Source organism: Petaurus breviceps, unplaced genomic scaffold (genome assembly GCF_028583685.1).
Source record: "Petaurus breviceps papuanus isolate PSGF00001 unplaced genomic scaffold, PetGlider_PUasm1.0 174, whole genome shotgun sequence".
Classification (NCBI taxonomy): Eukaryota; Metazoa; Chordata; class Mammalia; order Diprotodontia; family Petauridae; genus Petaurus; species Petaurus breviceps.
This window is the reverse complement of record NW_027185761.1, coordinates 73,334,070-73,355,916: the sequence shown is the minus strand read 5'-3', so window position 1 is coordinate 73,355,916 and position 21,847 is coordinate 73,334,070. Positions and strand designations below refer to the sequence as shown.

The 21,847-nt window shown below is 39.5% G+C and overlaps 1 pseudogene; it reads left to right on the top strand.

The window, feature by feature from the left end:
- The first annotated feature begins 562 nt into the window (after nucleotides 1–562).
- The window catches only part of LOC138158517 (high mobility group protein B1 pseudogene), a 25,134-nt pseudogene continuing 3,849 nt past the window's right edge, over nucleotides 563–21,847 (top strand).

The window sequence follows — 21,847 nt, the reverse complement described above, 5'->3', positions numbered from 1 at the left end:
TTTTTACCATTTTTCATTCCATCTGATACACTCCATCTTTATAACCTAACTAATGTATAATGTGAAAGTATGTACAGATCCTATACTTGACTGTATGCCGCCATGGATAGGAGGGGAGAGAGGGGGACAAAATGTGAAACTCAAGGAATTGTGGAATTGAATCCTGTAAACTAAAAGGAAAAAAACAAATTAATAATAAAAAAAACCTAACAACAACAAAAAACAAATAAAAAAAACATGGATAACCTCACAATAGTGCTGTGTGGCTTCAAGCCATTGCATACTGCATTCTCTGAATAATTGAAGTTGATGACCATGTGAAGGGCAATGAATGGAGAAGTCCTAGAAAGGTAGGAGAAGGCTGCAGCACTCTGCCCAAGCAAGAATTGTACAAGAGAAACAAAGTAAGGGGTGTCATGGGGAAATATGTACCTGGAAAAGGTGAACCAGTCACATGGTGAGGATGAGGGATAACAGAACTCAGTCAGTCCTTATATGTTATGGCCTTTATGAAATGCCAAGAGATCCTGGGGAAGAGCTTTCCCCCATTTCTCCACCATCCATGACGGGTGAACCTTCTGAGGCATGTTTTCATGAGTACGAGGAGATGGCTGGTGATCCAAAAGGTTGGAGGCAGTATCCACACCTAAGAGATCAAACATTTATTAAATGTCAACTATGTGCAATGCTAGGCATTAAAGATCCAGAGAAGAAAACATCTTGCCCTCAAGGGATTTTCATTCTATAAGCAGAGACAACATGTGCACATACAAATAAGAACAATCACATGTAAGATCACGTCAGTTGGAATAACCAAGTAGCTTCCTTCTAACCCAAGTTGAACTAACTACCCTAAACTGAACCCAACAGCAAGGGCTAGCACACAGTATGGTCCTGGGCATGTTTTGTTGCATGGCTGTCCCTGGGGTCTGGGGATTACCCTCAAAGCTGCCTGGTAACTTGCATGTTAGAAATGTGATTTAGTGAGTTCATCCTCTGTTTATTATCAAGGAATTCCTTGAGAGACAGAGAAAGACATAACTGTATGCCTCAAGGTCCTCAGCTACAAAATGGATATAACAGGAGCATCTCCCTCCCAGTTGTTGTAAGTGTTAAATGAGAAATTGTTTGTAAAGTGACTAGCACAGTGCCTGACACATAGTAGGTGTTTGATAACTACTTGTTTCCTTCCTTCTTTTCTTCCTTTTGTCTTGTTTTGAGGCAAGGGCAGGAAGCTTTCCCAACACAAGCTCAGGACTGTTTCTACCCTGGGGACTTCTGAGACCAGAGCCAAATTAGCTCTCTGGGGAAGAAGGATTTTTGCCAATGCTAATTATGGTATTTTATTTTCTGGTTCTCCGAGTCAAGACAAACAAACAAGTAAAAAGATTTTTGCTTTATTTTTAGCTAATATTTGGCTTCAAAGGTCTCTCAAATCTTACCAAGATGTTGTTCGAAAGCAAGTAATTGCTAGCATTTCCATAGCTCCATTAAGATTTACCAAGGGCTTTTTAGACATTCTCTCATTTGATCCACACAAGAAGCCTGAGAAGTAGGACTTATTTTTATCCCCAATTTACAGATGAGAAAAAAAATAATGCTGAGAGCACTTAAGTGACTTGCTCATGCAGGATTTGCTGATGCAGGATTTGAACACAAATCCTCCCGATTATGTGTGGTGTGCTTAGCTGCCTCTGAGCTCTTCAAGAGGAGCTTCCCTTCAGCACTACCTGGCAGATTTCTACATGAGCAGGAATCTATTGAGCTTAAACCTTAGGATAATGAGCCCATTTGGCAACACCTATGTCTCAGCTGAAATTCCTCCTGCTCCCTCAATTATTTACCTTTTGATGAGGCATATAATGATTTCATTAGATTTTGGGGTATGGTCTTTTGCATGGTATCACACAAATATTTATTGTTCAAATACTTACATAGCTCTGAAATCTCCTCCACATGTCGTTCCCTTCAATAATGCTAATCATGATTCATCCCTGCCTGTCCATCAGCATCAGATGAGTATCTACATCCTCACCAAGGCTCACCACCTGAGTTCCATCCATCTTGATGAAGTCTTCTCCTGGTTCATTTGACATTGTGAGGCAACCATCACCGGTCCACAGGTTACACATCTCTTTCACCAAGGGACCAGTCTTATTTCTGCATACATTTCTTTGATGACATCTCACTCCAGCTCTTTTATGTCATCTTTATTTGTTTATGTCTTATCTTTTTACCCCCACTACACCTCTGCATTACCCCTGATGTGGTTCTTATTTACAGTCTTTGGAGACTGTTATGTTTCATGACTCATGACCATAGAACAACCCTGGTAGAATATTGGTTTTAAAAAGACACACTTAGTTTCAATAAGAAACTTGGAATCATTAACAGAATTTTTCAGTTTCCCAAAGGAAACGACCCATTCTCCTTCTGATCAGTTCTCAACCTTACTCAGTGCCCATTTACTTCACTTCTTTAAGATAAATGTAATGAGGAGCAGCTAGGTGGTGCAGTGAGTAAAGTGCTGGACCCAGAGTCAGGAGGACCCGAGTTTGGTTCTGGCCTCAGACACTTAACATCCACACAAAAAACCTAGCCATGTGACCTTGGGCAAGTTACTTAACCCCAATTGCCCTCCATAAGGCAAAAAAAAAGAAAAGGGATAAATGTAATGAGGGGGGGGGAGGCAGAGCCAAGATGGCAGTGTAGACTTGGAGTAGGCTCCAGCTCCAATCACTTCCAATACTGGTAAAAAAAATTACTCTAAACAAACTTTAGAGCTACAGAACCCACAAAGTGACAGAAAGAAACAAATCTCCTGCTGAAGGCAGCCTGGAAGGCTGACAGGAAGGGGCTATCACACGGAGCTGAGAGCCAAGCGCAGTCCCCTGTGAGCCGCATGGTTCTGGCCCCAGGGCAGCCCCGATCAGCAGTGGCTAGAGCAGACTTCAGGAGAGTGAATCACCAGCGGCTGTGGTGGCTTCTAGATTTCTCACTCCATAAATGCCAGAGATAAAGTAAAAGGTCAGCGTGGAACTCTGTTGGAATGAGGAGGGACAGAAGAGTGAGGTCTGGCCCCTGCCCCTGGGGGGAGAAGCAGCTCCCTCGGGAGCTCCTGGCCTGAAGATTGTAGGGGGACCAAGTGACCATTCAGAGATGAATCGCTCTTGCTTTAACCTGCTTGGATCTGGATCATGGTCTCGGGTGGTGGTCCTGGGGTGTGTGACCAGTGAGCCAAAGCTTGTGGGAGCTGTAGAGAAGGTGCCCTCCTAATAGCTCTGGCAGTTCCAAAACCCCAGCAATTTGGGACGAAGCTCTCTCCATTCTGGAAGCAAAATTCTACTGTGGCAAAGAGCTCAAAAGTTAAGTAATTGGCTGGCAATATGAGCAAGCAGAGGAAGCACAAACAGGTCATAGAATCCTTTTTGGGGGATAAAAAGGATCAAAGCATGGAGTGGGAGGAAGACAGAGAAGTCAGAACTCCTGCATCAAAAGCCTCCAAGAAAAATATGAATTGGTCACAGGCTAAGGAGGAGCTCAAGAAGGATTTTGAAAATCAAGTAAGAGAAGTGGAGGAAAAATGGGGTAGAGAAATGAGAATGATGCAAGAAAATCATGAAAAGCAAGTCAGCCTGCTAGAGGACACCCAGAAATATACTGAAGAAAATAACATCTTAAAAAAATAGACTAACTGAAATGGCAAAAGAGGCCCAAAAAGCCAGTGAGGAGAAGAATTGCCCTCTGGTTCTAGAATGTCAGGGCAATTTTGCTTGATAGTTTTTTGAACAATGGCTTTTGATCATGGCTTTCAGGTAGTCCAATAATTTTTAAATGATCTCTCCTGGATCTATTTTCCAGGTCAGTGTTTTTTCCAATGAGATATTTCACATTGCCTTTTATTTTTTCATTTCTTTGGATCTGTTTAATACTATCTTGATTTCTCATAAAGTCATTAGATTCTAGTTGCTCCAATCTAATTTCGAAGGAGTTATTCTCTTCCATGAGTTTTTGAAATTCCTTTTCCAACTGGGAAATTTGGCTTTTTAAGGCATTCTTCTCCTCACTGGCTACAAAGAGGCAAGTTTGGATCTGATGTTCCTGACACCGAGAGTTGCCCCAAAGAGAGATGGACTGCCTGAGGAGATGGTGGATTTCCTCTCCCTGGGATTGTTCCAGTAATGTCCAGATGAGCACTCAGTGGGGACATTAAAGAAGGGATTTTTATTCAGGTAGAGGGCACACTGTCCAGTCACCAACACTCTTTCCAAATCTAAGACTCTGTGAACATTTTTAGAGTAAAAGAAATATGCAGAGCCAACCCATCCATTTGAGTCTCTGCAGTACGAGGCTCCAGCCTCATGTGTCATTCTCAATTAACTTTACATCTCATAGTGCTAAAAAAACACAAAAGAAGAAGAAAGCTACATGAAACACTGAAGTAAACTTGGTCTGATCTCTGAAAAGGAGACTTGAATGTTCAGGGAAAATGACTCTTAGATGGAGAATGTGCATTAGTGATGGAAATCAATTACTTATTCAATAGCAAGTGCATTAAGGACAGCTCTAGAGCAAGCAAAGGCCCACACCCATTGCTGGAGCCTCTCAGTGAAGGCTGTTGGCTCTTCATAATTTATTAAAGAGTGGCTCTTTCCTGGGTCTTTGTTTTGCCTCAGCATTGGCCTTGTGACCATGATGTTAGGGATATGGATTCTCAGCTGGACAATTTAACTCTGTAAATACTTTAAGGTTTACATTGAAATTCTGTGATTGGTTTCAACTTTGACTGCAGAAGCCTATTTCTTAATGGAGCCAATCTGGTTGAATTCTGTGCTTATAAAATGTAAAGTTTATTAGGACTTTCTTCTTTGATGTGCTAACTAGCTCAGGGACACAGGCAGAGGCAAAATCCTTTCATTAAAATAAAAAGGTAGTCTCTTTTTATAATGACTTAGAGGGAAATAACATTCTTTGTTCAATGTTTAATGATCTTTCCTTTCTGACATATACTAAAGACATCAAGGGCTTATTTTCCTACTAATGATGAAAATCAATGGCTTTCACATATAACCACACAGTGCACATTTCTGGTGTCAAGCAAGAACCTACCTCTAGTCCTTGGCCAAGGCATGAGATTGACCCTGAGCTCCCAAAGGCTTTACCAGCAGCACACAAGTTCTGGAAGGTTCTACCCAGGAGAAAACGATTCAAAATCTACCCTGAAAACAGAGCATATTTCTGCTTTTTGAGAACCAGTCTTGCTAAATACAGAGAAGTTTATGATCAGTAAGTTGGCCATTGACTGAAAGATTTGCTGGGTATAATGACTCAGGAAATTGATATGTAAAAATTCACCCCCCCCCACCCCAACCCTTAATGGCTCCTTTTGGCTTTACCATTGGTAGAGGTGGAATGGCAGAAGAAAAGGCGTGGTTTCAAAGAATTATTCTTATTTTTAGACAAACAACAAATATTAATATAACCGTCAGTACTCAATATATATATTTTTGTCCAAAATCCAATAAACTAGCACATGACCAGAGGAGCTAGACCATGCCTACATTGGCATTATTCTTATCAAGGAAAGCAGAAGACACAGAAGGTTGCAACTGAAAGGAAGGATCACCTGTAGGATCTTCTGAGACAAGTCAAAAAGGTAGTTGGCAGAGATGTTTTCATCATATACCCAAAGGTAACAAGGAGTTTTACTTCATAAACTCAAAGAACCATGGTTTTTCAGAATTGGAAGTGATTTTATTGACCATCTAGTCCAATCTGTAGTTGAATAAGAGTCCCCTCTATGACATACTCAAATAGACATTTAGCCTTTGCTGGAAAACCTCCAGTGAGGAGGAACCCATGGCCTCCCATGGCAGGCCCTTCCATTTATGGAAAGCTCTGTTAGGAAATTTTTCCTGATATCCATCCTAAAATTGTACCTTCGTAATTTCCACCTGTTGCTCCTGGGTCTGCTCTCTGGTGTCAGGTAAAACATGTCTGATCTCTCTTACACATACCAGACTTTTAGATTTGTGAACACATGTCTCTTGTGCCTCTTACGTCCTCTCTTCACTAGGCTATATATTCACTTTGAGTGATTTTCATAGGGCATGAACTCAAGACCATTCACTACACAGGTTACCTTCCTTTGGGCACTCTCTAGCATAATTATCAATTGCTTTCCTTAAATGGGGTCCCCAGAAGTGAATACAGTCTTCCAGACCTTCTCTAAGCAGGGGGATGAGTATAGAAGGATAACCATTAGCTCCTCATTCACCAGTTATGTTCCCTTAATACAGTCCAAGATCACATTAGCTCTCTCATCAGCCACATCACATGAACAGTGTACAATGAGAATGCCATTCATCTATCCTCCTAGACCCTATTCAGACACATTGTGGTTTAACCACACCTTACCCATCATGAATTCAAGATTGCCCATCATGGACTTAGGATCACAGAATCCTAGATTGAGAATTGGGAAGGACCTTAGAGGTCAACTTAGAGTCAAACTCCTTCATTTAACAAATGAGCAAACTGAAGTCCCCAAAATTGATGAGCCTTGCTCCAGGTCACACAGGTATTAAGTGACAGACCCAGGATTTGAACCCAAATCTAAGTACTCCACATTCACTGCTCTTTTGATCACTTTATGAGTTCAAATATAAGACTTGAACTTCAATGAACTTCATGTTCTTAGCCTGTAAATATCTTCTTGGCAAGAGATTCTTTCACCAGCATGTTGGGTATCCCTCCTAGGTTTGTGACATCAGTGAATGTGATGAGTATGCTATCTTTAGATATATCCAGGTCATCACTAACATCATGAAATAGCACAGGGCTAGGCACAGATACTTCTTTCAGTGCAGGAAATCAAACAACAACTACTTTTTTGGTTCAAACATGGGACCAGTCAGCAAATTAGTTACAGGTGCACCTAACTCTATTAGAAAACAATCCATATTTGTCTATTTTGTTCACAACAGTATCACTAAAGAACTTAATCAGCCACAGTGCTAAAATTTAGATACAAATCATCCACCACATTTCACTCATTTAATAATCGTGTAACCCCCCCCCCCCAAAAAAAAAAAGTAAATGACATACACCTGGCTTAATTTAATTCTAATGATCCCATGTTAGCTCACTGTGACCACCTCTTTCCCTTCTAAATTCTATATTATATAAATCTATATTAGCACATGTTGAAGAATATGAAGAAGAAACTGATTCCCCACAAAGCCCAGAGCACTTCTTGTCTATTCATTCTTTTCAGGATATTTGTTGCTAGTTCATCTGGGTCTGGTGAATGGTTCTATTCGGGGAACTTAACTGCCATCTAATCATTTTTCCTTTCTCAATCCTCTTAGGTTTTACAAGTTTCCTGTTATATCCTCCCCAGTACAAAGGGCATTCTTCTTTGATGGAGAAAGCAGAGCTGAAACGGAATTAGAGATTTCCAGCTTACCATTTTGGACACCTCCACACACTTGTATCCATTCTCAGCAATCTGCCATTGCTTCTATTTCTAATACTTTCCTTGAAAATCTGAATTCTTCCATGGCCTGCATGTGTAGTCACATCCATCTGTTTAGAAACTCACAGAATCACAGAGAATTTCAGCATGGGAGGGACTTCAGCCATCATAAAGTGGGACCCAGGCCTCCCCGAAGAATGCTTTCTGCAGCAAATGTGACAAAATCTAATGCTTTGTATCACCAGACTTTCATCTTTTAGTGTCACCAGAACCTTCTGTCCTTTCAAGTGCATTCTTCCCAAAGCTGCCAAAAATATAAACCAAGAGCACAGTCACTATTCTGATCAATAAACTCCAGGGGCTCCCTGTTGCCTCTAGAATCAAATACAAAACTCTTCTGCTGGCATTTAAAATCCTTCCCATGGGGCAGCTAGGTGGTGTAGTGAATAGAGCACTGCCTCTGGAGTCCAGAGAACCTGAGTTCAGATCCAGCCTTAGACACTTAACACTTACTAGCTGTGTGACCTTGGGCAAGTCACTTAACTCCAATTGCCCTGCCCTCCAAAAAAAAAAAGAAGGATGCATTTTTAATTAGTATTGAGAGAAAGGTTGATTTTGTACTGACTTGCACCTAGTCTACACTCTCTTCTGCTATAGCTAGGTCTGGTGAGGGAGGGGTGTCCTCTTCCCTAGAGAAAGGGCCTTGTGGAGTAGCCCCCTCTCCTTTGAGTAATCAGAGATAATCAAGTGTTCTTTTTTTTAACAAATAGAAAGGAAAATGGGGGGGGAGGTGGACAATTGAAGTGACAGAAAAAGGCAGAAGAAGATAAGAAGAGGAAAAAGAGGAGGAAAAGAAAGAAAAGAACTCCTATATATGATGAAGGTTATAAAGGGAAAGCCCCTCCCCTTCCTCTCTGCAGTCTGCTGGTCTGGGCACAGCCCCTTGGACTGATCATACAACTTGGACCCTTCCAGGGCACAATCCCTTTGCTAAATGACATCTACAAGGAGAAGTTTCTGGATGGTCCCTATCTTTGCCTTTTCCCCACAGGGTATATTGAAGGTGATTGGAGACTGAGCAGGAAGAGTGACTCAGGAGGCTTCAAAAGCAGAGATAATTCCAATTGTCACTCTTCCTCTTCTCATCTGTTCATAATATTGGGACTTATCAAACTCTGCCTCGGACTTCTGGAGCTGGACTCCATGTCTCTGGTTGCTTCTTCTGCTTTGTTTCTTTCCTTGAGTGCAGGTGACTGATGTGACCCTAGGAGTGTTCCCAGCCTTGCTGAAAACCCTGTGAGCTTAGGAGTCCAGCAGGAGGTGACCTCTAAATCAATTTCCTCAAGGATGAACCTAGAAGTTTGGACTTGGGAGGAATTCCTCAGACTGTGAAGATAAAGAGACTGTTCAGTAGTCTCATATAGTGTTTGATGTTTAAGTAGCAACCTCCTGGGAGAAAATATTAGGAGTTAGGGGTTACTATTCCATGTTTGAAGTTTCTTCTCCATACATGTTTGAGTTGTGAAGGAAGCATTTCTTTTGTGAAGAGGAAATCAATAGTTTATAGCTGATGTACTTTATATTTTCCTAGAAGACCTTCAACATGAATTGAACCTAAGCTTTAAGAGAGTTTGTGCCAGGTGATGTGCTAAGTGCTGGAAGAATACACAAAAGGCAGTCCCTGCTCTCAAGGAGTTCCTACATACATGCAAGGAAATATGAGAAAAGGCACCGGAATTAACATGATTTGGGAAAGTCTTCCTATAAAAGGTGGGAATTTAGCTGGGACTTAAAGGAAGCTAGGGAAGAAAAAAGACTGATTTGAGGAAAGAGAATCCTCCAAGTTTGAGAGACAGTGAAAATGCCTGGAATTGGGAGATTGAGTACCTTGTTCAAGGAACAAGGAGATGGGTGTCACTGGATTACAGGCTACGTAGAGGAGAGTAAGGTATAAACCTAGAAAGACTGGGATTAGGGTGGGGGTCAGATTATAAAGGGATTTAAACACCAGAGGATTATGTGTGTGATTCTGTAGGCAACAGGGAGCCACTGGAGTTGATTGAGTTAGACCCACACATTAGGAAAAATCACTTTAGTGGCTGAATGGAAGATAAACTGGAGTGGGGAGTGATTGGAAGTTGGTATTTCCCACCTCCAACCCCAACAAGCTTTTGGAGTAGTCCAGCTATGAAGTGATGAGAGTTTGCATTAGAGGGGGATGGTTAGCAGTGTCAGAGGAGAGGAAGGGTAATGCTCAAGAGATGTTACAAAGGCAAAATCTACAAGTCTTGGTGACAGATTGGATGTGGTAGGTTGGGAGGGGCAGTGAGAAAAAGTGAGGAATCCAGGATGACCACTTAGGTTGCCAGAGCAGGTGACTGGGAGGATGGTGATACCCTCAACAATAATGAGAAAGTGAGGGAGAAGGGAGGCTCCATTGGGAAAGATGAATTCAGTTTTGTCATGATGAGTTTAAAATGTCTAAGGGATATCCAATTTAAATCGTCTCATAGATAGTTAGAGATGGGAAAATGTGGTTCAATAAAGAGATTAGTAGATAAGCAGATTCAAAAATCATTAGCATTAAATCCATGGGAGCTGATAAAATCACCAAGTGAAAAAGAGAAGAGAAGAGGACCCTGGACAGAGACCTATGGGGCACCCACAACTGGAGGGTGTGACCTAAATGAAAATCCAACAAAGGCTACTGAGAAGGAGTGGTCTGACAGGTAGGAGAAGAACCAGGAGAGAGGGCAGCCCAAAAATCTAGAGAAGAGAGTGTCAAAGAAGATACAAGGATATAGAGTGTCAAAGACAGCAGAACCAAAGGAGGAGGAGAACTGAGAATGGCCATCAATTCTATCTTCCCAGCATATAATGTTGGGAAGTGAATCAAAACAAAGAACAGCACACATCACTCATTGGGGACCTTCCATTAACAAATGCATTTGAGTAAATTCAAATGGCTAAATGTAATTATGAATACATTCTTATCATGGGTATGTTTTTAGAATTGATTAAAGTGTATTCTACTGCCAAAGTAGACTCAACAACTATTATTAAAACACTGTTGGACTTTCTACTTAATTTGGGATACCACTATCCTTTCTCCATCGTGTCTGAAAAGACTTATTTCATGGGCCATGTAATGAAAAAATTCTGCAAAACTCTCCAATTCAACAGTACCCCCATGTAGCAGCAAGCACCCCAAGCGTCCTCAGGGTGGCTGCCCATACAGGTTCTTGGATCTGCTTTGATAAAGGAAAGCAACTCAAAATGGGTTAACAAGCCACTTTAATCAGTCAAACATGTATCATTTACCTAGTTCAGGGGAAAAAGGTCAGCACCCCGAACTTCAAAGTATACAGAAAGAATTATCAAGACAGAAACAGATCAAGTAGACAGCTTTCCAAACTGTCCAACCATTACATCCATACCCAGTCAACATCTGGGTTTTTCAAAGCCGGGGGACTCTCAACAACGGCTTCCCAGAATCCAGATCAAATCACAGAACACTTCTCAAAGTGAGCCCCCAAAACAAAGCTACACATCAGGGCTTATATAGCCTTCTCCTGGCTCAGAGAATGTAACAATCTTATTGACTCACTGGCCAATCAAGAAGTATCTACTGGAAAACAAGCCTCCCTCCCCAGGCTCCAGGTGCACTTTAGCTTAGGGGCAGGGAAGATCTTTAAAATTTACATTCCCATTACACCCCATTGCCTTGGTTATCCTCAGTCACCAGGTACAGTAGAGACATAATGGTATTATGAAAAAATAAGCTGGTCAGAACATATGCTAAAATTGTTCTGAAATAGTTGGATAACTCCGAATATGAGATCTACCCCCAAGCAATATGAAAACCTACCCTAGTCCCACTAAGGTATGCACAGGTCTGTTTCTATCTCTGTCTTTCTTTTTCTGTCCCTGTCTCTCTCTACCTTAATGGCAATCCCCTCCTCAAAGGTGGAAATGCTAACAAAGGAGATTCTATCTTGGATCAGAATCTCACTAATAGTAAAAATTTCCCTGATCAGCAGAAATGACTTGAATTCTTGGGGGCAGTTAATTTTCTCTCTTAGTATTTATAATAAAAAATATGAAAAAATTGTTCCAATCAAACTGTCACAAAGTAATCCTATGTATACTATACTGCAAAGCAGTCATCAGCAGAACTATCTGTTACTGGTTAAAAAATAGAAATGTTGATCAATGAAACAGGTTAGGTTCACCAGACTGGGAAGCAACTGAACTCAGGAACACAGTGTTCAATAACCCAAGGATACAGAATTGCCAGGAAGATTAAAGTAGTCTGGAAGAAATTAGGCCTAGAACAACTTCTCATACCATATACCACAATAAACTCCAAATGACACATGATCTAATTATAAAAGATCCTATCATACACAAATTAGAAGAAAATAAAGAGTTATTTTTCACATATATAGAAAGAGGAGGAAATCTTAGTCAAATAAAAAGTAAAGAAGATCATAGGAGATAAGATGGAGAATTTTGATGGTGTAAAATTGAAAAAAGGTTTTACACAAACAAAAGCAATGCATTCGGAATTAGGAGGAAAAAGGTATTTACGAAAAATCCTTTGAAGAAGGCTCAATATCAAGGTATGTAAAGAATGTATATAAACATACAATAATGGCAGAGGCCCAGAAGACGACCCTGAGCTGCACAGAGGTCCAGACGCCGGGGATGCAGAGGCCCGGATGAGGCCTGATCAATGTGGTGGCAAGTTGATCCACCAACCACAAGGGCCACTGCCAGTCCTATCACCACAGGGCTGGGACTGGATGGAGCAGGGTAAGAGTCAAATGGTGGGCCCCTGGCAGGGGCAGCAGCTACTCCTGGGACTACCAATCCACAGCCTAGAAATTTAAAAAGCCCCTATCTGGACTTCCAGGGACCAGGATGGCAGAGTAAACACAGGCTGCTCCAATCCCCCCCTTTGACCCTAAAAACATACTAATTATTGCCCTAGGGCAAAATTTTAAACAGTAAAGGCCTAGGAACCCTAGAGGAAGGGTGTGGCTAGGGCCCTGCCTCAAAATGGGAAAAAAGCAGACTGCAAAGACAAAGACTCTGGAGTCCTACTATTGTGAAAGGGAGGAACCAAATTCAGAGGGAGACAGTGTTGACTCCACACCCACAGCTGAAGCCTCAACTGGGAACTGATCTCAAGCATAGAAAGAATTATTAGATGAGCTCAAAAAGAACTTTTAAAGCAAAATTAGAGAGACAGAAGATAAAATGAATAATTCTTTTAAAATCAAAATTGCAAAATTAGAAAAACATTACAATGAAGAAAACAGCTCCTTAAAAAGAAAAATGTGTGATATGGAAAAGGAGCTCCAAAAACTGAGGAAAATAATTTGCTAAAAACTAGAATCAACCAGATTGAAGTGAATCACTCTATGAAGAACCAAGAATCAGTTAAACAAAACATCAAGAATGAAAAATTAGAAAAAGAGGTAAAATATCTCAATGGAAAAATAACTGACCTGGAAAAGAGATCCAGGAGACATAATCTGAGAATCATAGGCCTACCACAAAATCATGAAGAAAAAATGAGCCTGAACAACATCTTCCAAGAGCTCATCAAGGAAAACTGCCCTGTGATACTAGAACCAGAGGGTAAAATAGAAATCGAGAGAATCCACAGGTCACCTCCTGAAAGAGATCCCAAATTGAAAAGTCCACAAAATGTTGTGGCTGGATTCCAGAACTACCAGAACAAATTCTAAATTCCAGGTAAAGGAGAAAATAGTACAAGTAGCCAGAAAGAAACAATTCAAATATGCAGAAACACAGTGAGGATTGCACAGGATCTGGCAGTTTCTACACTGAAAGATCAGAGGAACTGGAATATAACTTTTCGCAGGGCAAATGAGCTCGGGTTACAAACAAGGATCACTTATCCAGTGAAACTGAAAATATTTTTTCAGGCAAGGACATGGTCATTCAATGATATAATGGATTTCCAGACCTTCCCAATGAAAAATCCAGAGCTCAATGGAAAATTCAACCTCCAATTATGAGATGCAAGAGAGACATAGAAAGGTAAACAAGGAAAACACACACACACACACACGCACACGCACCCTGTTATTTAATAAGAGTAAACTGTTCATAGACAAGTAGAGGGTATGGGTAAAACTTATACAAAATGACAATTAAATAAGAACCTTATTAAGGGCTACAAAGGTACTGCAATGGAAGAAGAGGAAAGAATGAACTAGAAAAGGGTAAATTATGCCACACAAAGAGGCATAAAAACAATATAGTAGAGAGAAAGAAGAGAGGGAGATGAACATTATATGAGCTTTTCCCTTATTGGTTCTGGTGCAAGGAGGGAATAACACAACCAGTTAAGCATAGGACCCTATTGAGAAGAGACACAAAATATATCATAATAGAGGGAAAGAGGGGAGGGAGAAGAGCTTTGCATGAGATCTGTTCTTGTCAATCTTGGTTCGAAGAAGAAATAACATATTACATTAAGTATAGAAATCTCTCATATCCTAAAGGCAGTAGGAGGGAGGAAGGGCTAAGAAAGGGGGGGGTGGTTAGAAAGAAGGGAAGAAGTAAGGGGAAAGGGGAGGAAAAGGGAGGAGGGCTGATAAGAAGGGAATACTGAGGCAGGTGGTGATCAAAAGGAAAACTCTTAAGGAAGGGAAGGGAGAAGGGTAGAAAAACAAAAGCATAAATAGGGGAGTGAACAGGATGGAGGGAAAGAGACAGACAGTAATCATAACTGTGAATGTGAATGGGATGAACTCTCCCATAAAATGGAGGTGGACAACAGAATGGATTAAAAACCATAATCCTACAATATGCTGTTTACAAGAAACACATCTGAAACAGGGGCATACTGTAAGGGTTATGGGATTTAAAGATCTTCCATGCCCCATGGACATGCTGACATAGCAGGAAGGGGTGGAGCAGGAGAAAGCGAAAGCCAGAGAAAGCGAAAGCCAAGGACGTGCTGACGTAGCAGGAAGGGGCAGAGCCAGCGAAAGCGAAAGCCAGGGAAAGCGAAAGCGAGGGAAAGCGAAAGCCGACCTAGCAGTCCTGCGGTGGCTGGCGGTGGTTGTGACGGCTGTGGCAGCAGCAGAGGCAGCGGCAGCGTGAAACCCTTTTTGAGTTAGGACTGCTAAGGACTTTCTGCTAAGGACTCCTGCTGAGGACTGCCAGGGGCCGGAGCTGCTGGGAGCGCGCTTCCCGTACGCTGGGTGGTTGCTGTGCGTGGGGAGAGGAGGACCTTTGCCTGAGGTAGCCTGTTCTGTTTTAAAGGCTTGAGAATGTGGGTGCTTTCTACTTTATCTATCTGTGCCAATATCATAACTACTCTGATGGCTTTCACTTTCTGGTTTTGGGACTCAGTCTTTTGGTATCTTAATAAATTTTCTAGTTTATTTCTCCATATGGCAAACCTGATGTATTTTGTGATGGATAATTATATCAGCATATTTGTAATCTCTATAGGCATTGTGAATATGGCATTGCTGATACACATACACACAGGGTAAAGGTAAAAGCCTAGAGTAAAATATATCATGCCTCAACTAAAGTAAAAAAAAGCAGGGGTAGCAATCCTTATCTTAGATAAAGCAAAAGCAAAAAAAAAAAATCTAATTAAAAGAAATAAGGAAGGAAACTATATTCTGCTAAAAGGCACTGTCGAGAATGAAGCAATTTCATTACTTAACATATATGCACCAAGTGGTATAGCATCCGGATTCTTAGAGGAGAAGGTAAGGGAATTAGAGAAAGAAATAGATGGCAAAACTATACTAGTGGGGTACTTTAATCTCCCCCTCTCTGAACTTGATAAATCCAACCTCAAAATAAACAAAAACGAAGTTAAGGAGGTGAATAGAATTTTAGAGAGGGCAGGTATGATAGTTCTCGGGAGAAAACTGAATGGGAATAAAAAAGGAATACACCTTCTTCTCAGTGGTACATGGCACATACACAAAAGTCAACCATGTACTAGGGCATAAAAACTTCACAATTATGTGCAAAAAGGCAGAAATATTAAATGCATCATCCTCAGATCATGATGCAATAAAAATCATATGCAATAAAGGGCCATGAAAAGATAGACTAAAAACTAATTGGAAACTAAACAATCTAATCCTAAAGAATGAGTGGGTCAAACAAGAAATTATAGAAACAATCAGTGACTTCATTCAAGAGAATGACAATAATGAGACAACATACCAAAATTTGTGGGATGCAGCAAAGGCAGTTCTTAGGGGAAGTTTTATATCCCTGAGTACATACATGAATAAATTAGAGAAAAGGGAGGTTAATGAACTGAAAAAAAGCTAGAAAAAGAACAAATTGAAAATCTGAAATTTAACACTAAATTAGAAATAATGAAAACCAAAGGAGATATTAATAAAATTGAAATTAAGAAAACTATTGAATTAATAAATAAAACTAAGAGCTGGTTTCATGAAAAAACCAATAAAATTGATAGACCCATAGTCAATATGATAAAAAAAGAAAGAAGAAAACAAAATTATGAATATAAAAAATGAAAAGGGTGAATCTACCTCCAATGAAGAAGAAATCAAAACAATAATTAGGAATTATTTTGCCAAATTATATGCACATAAATTTGACAATCTTAGTGAAATGGATGAATATTTACAAAAATATAAGTTGCCCAGATTAACTGAAGAGGAAGTAAATTACTTAAATTACCCCATCTCAGAAAGAGAAATTGAACAGTCCATCAATGAACTCCCTAGGAAAATATTTCCAGGGATAGATGGATTTACTAGTGAATTTTATCAAACATATAAAGAACAATTGATTCCAATACTCTACAAACTATTTGGAAAAATTAGTGAAGAAGGAGTCCTACCAAATTCTTTTTATGATACAAACATGGTACTGATACCTAAATCAGGAAGAGATAAAATGGAAAAAGAAAATTATAGACCAATTTCCCTCATGAATATAGATGCAAAAACTTTAAATTAAATATTAGCAAAAAGAATACAGTAACTTATCACAAGAATAATACACTTTGATCAAGTCAGATTTATTCCAGGAACGCAAGGATGGTTTAATATAATTTAATATAATTGATCATCATATCAACAATAAAACTAGCAGAAACCACATGATTATGTCAATAGATGAAGAAAAGCTTTTGATGAGTACAACATCCATTTCTATTAAAAACACTAGAAAGTAATGGAATAAATCTAGCCTTCCTTAAAATAATAAGTAACATCTATTTAAAGCCATCAGCAAGTATTATATGTAATGGGGAGAAGCTAGAAGCATTTACAATAAGATCAGGGGTGAAACAAGGGTGTCCACTATTACCCCTCTTATTCAATCTAGTACTAGAAATGTTAACAGTAGCAATTAGAGAAGAAAAAGAAATCAAAGGAATCAAATCAGGCAAAGAAGAGACCAAGTTATCACTCTGTGCAGATGATATGATGATATAATTTGAGAATCCTAGAGAATCAAGTAAAAAACTACTTGAGACAATAAATAAATTTGGCAAAGTTACAGGATATAAAATAAACCCACATAAATCCTCAGCATTCCTGTATATTTTTAATGAAATCCAACAGCATGAGATAGAAAGGGAAATCTCATTTAAAGTTGCTGTAGACATTATAAAATATTTGGGAATCTACCTGCCAAAACAAACCCAGGACCTATATGAACACGACTATAAAACACTTTTCATACAAATAAAGTCAGATCTAACTAACTAGAAAAAAACATCAATTGCTCATGGCTGTGTTGAGCTAATATAATAAAAATAACAATTTTACCCGAATTAAATTACATATTTAATTCCATACCAATCAATTTACCCAAAAATTACTTTATAGAAATAGAAAAAAATAATAACAAAATTCATTTGGAAGAACAAGAGGTCCAGAATGTCAAGGGAATTAATGAAAAGGAATGCTAGGGAAGGTGGCCTAACTATACCAGATTTTAATCTGCAGTATAAAGCAGCAGTCATCAAAACTACTTGGTACTGGCTGAGGAATAGAGCAGTAGATCAATGGAATAGATTGGGTTCGTGAGACTCAGCAGTCAATGACTATAATAATCTACTCTTTGATAAACCCAAAGACCCCAGCTTTTGGGATAAGAACTCACTATTTCAGAAAAACTGCTAGGAAAACTGGAATATAGTATGGCAGAAACTGGGCATAGACCATTATCTAACACCATATACCAAAATTAAGCCTAAATAAGTGCATGATCTAGGTATAAAGGATGATACTGTAAGCACTCTGGGAAAGCAAGGAATAGTGTAACTGTTAGATTTATGGAGAGAGGAAGACTTCATGACCAAACAAGAATTAGAGAGCATTTTAAAATGCAAAATGGATAACTTTGATTACATGAAATGGAAAAGCTTCTGTACAAACAAAACCAATGTAACCAAGATTAATAGGGAAGTAGAAAATTGGGAAATAATTTTTACAATCAATGTCTCTGATAAAGTCCTCATTTCTAAAATATACAGAGAAATGAGTCAAATCTATAAGAATACAAGTTATTCCCCAATTGATGAATGGTCAAAGGATATGAACAGGCAGCTCTCAGAGGAAGAAATTAAAGATATCTATAAGCATATGAAAAAATGCTCTAAATCACTTTTGATTAGAGAAATGCAAATCAAACAACTTTTAGGTACCATATATCACCAGTCAGATTGGATAAGATGACAAAACAGGAAAATGATAAATGCTGGAGAGGATGTGAAAAAATTGGAACACTAATACATTGCTGGTGGAGTTGTCAACTGATTCAACCATTCTGGAGAGCAATCTGGAACTATGCCCAAAGGACTATAAGTAATTTCATGTCCTTTGACCCAGCAATACCACTTCTAGGGTTGTATACCAAAGAGATCATAGAAGCGGGAGGAAGACCCCTATGTACAAAAACATTTATAGGAGTTCTTTTTGTGGTGGCAAAGAATTGGAAATTAAGGGGATGCCCATCAATTGGGGAATGACTAAACAAGTTATGGTATGTGAACTTAATGGAATACTATTGTGCCATAAGAAAGGAGGAGCAGATGGACTTCATATTTACCTAAAGAGGATTATACAAACTGATGCTGAGTGTGAAGAGCAGAACCAGGAGAAATTTGTACACAATTACAGACACAACATATGTGTGATAACCAACTTTAATAGACTGGACTCTTCTGAGCAATTCAAGGCTATAAGTCAACTCCAAAAGATTCATGATGGAGAGAGATGTCTACATTCAGAGAAAGACCTAGAAAGAGTTTGAATGCAGATTGAAGCAAATTACATGCTCTCTTTCTTTTTCTTGTCTGGTTTTGTTTCCTCTTTCCCACTGTTCATTCCATCCGATATAATCCTTCATTATAACCTGACTAATGTCTAATGTGAAAGTATCTGCAGATCCTATACCTAATTGTATGCTGCCAGTGGGAGGGAGGGGAGAAGAGGGAGGGGAAGAAAATTTGAAACTGAAAGAACTGTGGAACTGAATCTTGTAAACTAAAAGTAAATGAACAAATTAATACAGACCAAAAAGAATTTAAAAAAAAAGAAAAAATATACAATAACAAGGGCTGTTTCTCAATTGATAAGTGTTCAAAGTACATGAACAGATAATATGCCAACAAACAAATCTTCATCTATCAATAGATACATAAAAATGCCCCAAATCAATAAAATAAGAGAAATATGAAATAAACCAACTCTGATAATTGACTCCACATCTGACCTTTGATTGGCAAAGGTAACAAAAAAAAGGTGAATTACTATTGTTAAGGCAACTGGGCACACAACTGCACTTATAGTGGAGCCATGAATTGGGAAATAGTTAAAAGTCTCTGTATGGATACTTCATTACCAAGAAGAGGCATCTACTCTGCAGAGATCAAAGAAGAGGGAAAGGACCCAGAGGCATAAAAGTATTTATAGTAGTTAAATGTTACAGAACAGACACCGTGAGGAGGTTGCATCTGGCTGGAGCTCTCACAGCCAATTGCAGTACATTGAGCTCCATAGAGACAGCACCAGGGCAAGTAAGAGCCGGATGGGCACTGGGCTACTCTGTGTGGCGTTGAGGGAAAGTCATCAAAAATGGCAAAGGTGATCATAAGAAGCCAAGAGGGAAAGTGTCTTCTCATGCCTTCTTTGTGCAAACCTGCCGAGAGGAACACAAGAAGTACCCAGATGCTTCTCTGAACTTCTCAGAATTTTCTAGAAAATGCTCAGAAAGGTGGAAGGCTATGTCTGCTAAAGAGAAAGGAAAATTTGAGGACATGGCAAAAGCTGATGAGGTTCGTTATGAAAGAGAAATGAAAATCTACATACTACCTAAAGGCAAAACAAAAAAGAAGTTTAAAGATCCCAATGCACCAAAGAGACCTCCTTCAGCACTTTTCTTATTCTGTTGAGTATTGTCCAAAAATCAAAAGGGAGTATCTTGGTCTTTCTATTGGGGATGTGGAAAAAAAATTGGGAGAAATGTGGAATAATACTGCTGCATATGACAAGCATTCTTATGAAAAGAAGGAAGCTAAACTGAAGGAAAAAGATGAAAAGGATATTGTTGCATACGGGGCTAAAGGAGAACCTGATGTGGGTAAAAAGGGAGGAGATGTCAAGGCTGAGAAGAGCAAGAAAAAGAAGGAGGAGGAGGAAGATGAGGAGGAGGATGAATAAGTTGGTTCTAGAACAGTTTTTTTCTTGTCTATAAAGCATTTAACACCCTGTTCACAACTCACTCCTTTTAAAGGAAAAAAAAAAGTTGAAATGTAAGGCTGTGTAAGATTTGTTTTTAAACTGTACAGTGTCTTTTTTTTGTATAGTTAACACACTACCAAATGTGCCTTTAGATAGCCCTGTCCTTTAGTGGTATTTTCAGTGGCCGCTAACCTTGCTTGGAGTGATATGGGGCTGTAAATTGGCATGGACATCTAAAGCAGGTTCTTGTGGGTACACAGCACAAATTAGCTCTGTGTGGGGACACAGTTCATTTTCATCTTCAGTTGTCTTTGATGCAGCATATGGAATAATTGTTTTCCTGTTAACTGAACACCACTCTGTGATTGCAAAAACAAAAGTTACAACTGTTTTGTTGACATTCTGAATGCTTCTAAGTAAATACAATTTTTTTTATTAAAAAATATTTCAAGTAGCTCTTCTGTGTATTGCAAAGAAGTAGAAAGCAAAAGGGGTGCCCCCCAATTGGGGAAGGGCCAAACAATTATGGCACACGAATGTAATGGGATATTATTGTGCCATAAGAAGTGACAAAAGGGAATGCTTCAGACAAGCCTGGGAAGATGACTACAAACTGAAGCAGAGAGAAGTTATAAGAATCAGAGGAATTATTTGTACAGTGACCACTACTTTGTGAAGGAAAGCAACTCTGAAAGACTTCAGAGCTATAAGTCAATGAATAATCACAAAACTGAAGACACAGACTGAAGCCGAAGGATGCTTTTCAACAGTTGGTGGCTGGATGACGGTGTGGAGGTGCAGAATGACACACAAGCATGACCATCACAATCACACTTCTTTTGCCTGACTATACTTTTGTTGGTGGCATGGCGGATACAGGGATGGGCTAGAGGTCAGGACCACCTGAGTCCAAATCTTGCCTCAGACATGTACTATTTGTGTGACCCTGGGCAGGTCACTTGACCTATTTCCACCTTAGCTTCTTCACTTGTAAAATGGAATAATAGTAGCCCCTACCTCCCAGAATTGTTGAGAGGATAAAATGAGATAATATATGTAAAATAATGTATAAAGGTTAGCTATTACTGTAGGAGAAGGGTTTTTTTGAAGGGGAAGATGGAGAGATAGTTGGGGATAGTAATAGAGATATCAAGGAAAGAGAGGAGGAAAAGAATGACAAATGAAATGTTAAAAAATACACAGAGGAGACTAATGTGGCGGGTAGAGGGGGACACAAATGAGCAGGGTCATGCTGGCACAACCATATTCAATTTACTGTATATCAAAAGAAGGAAGCCCTATGCAGGAGATTTGCAGACTCAGTACAATTCTTATTTTCTCACTTTTGTCTATGAAAATGTTCAGGCTTCCCTGTGATTTTCTTGGTCATGACCTCAAAAAAGGGGATAAAAGAAAAAGGAGAGGAAACTCAGGCATAGTCTGTTATCAGTCATGCTCTTTCAGTTTTAGTCAAATAGACTTTTTAAGGCCCGCCAGAGGAAGATTGAGTAGGGTCCTACAGACTCATGTTTCATAAGGGGAGTCAGCCCATAAATATTGAGCTCCCTCTCCCACAAACTCTCTGTCTCTTTCTCTCTCTCTCTCTCTCTCTCTCTCTCTCTCTCTCTCC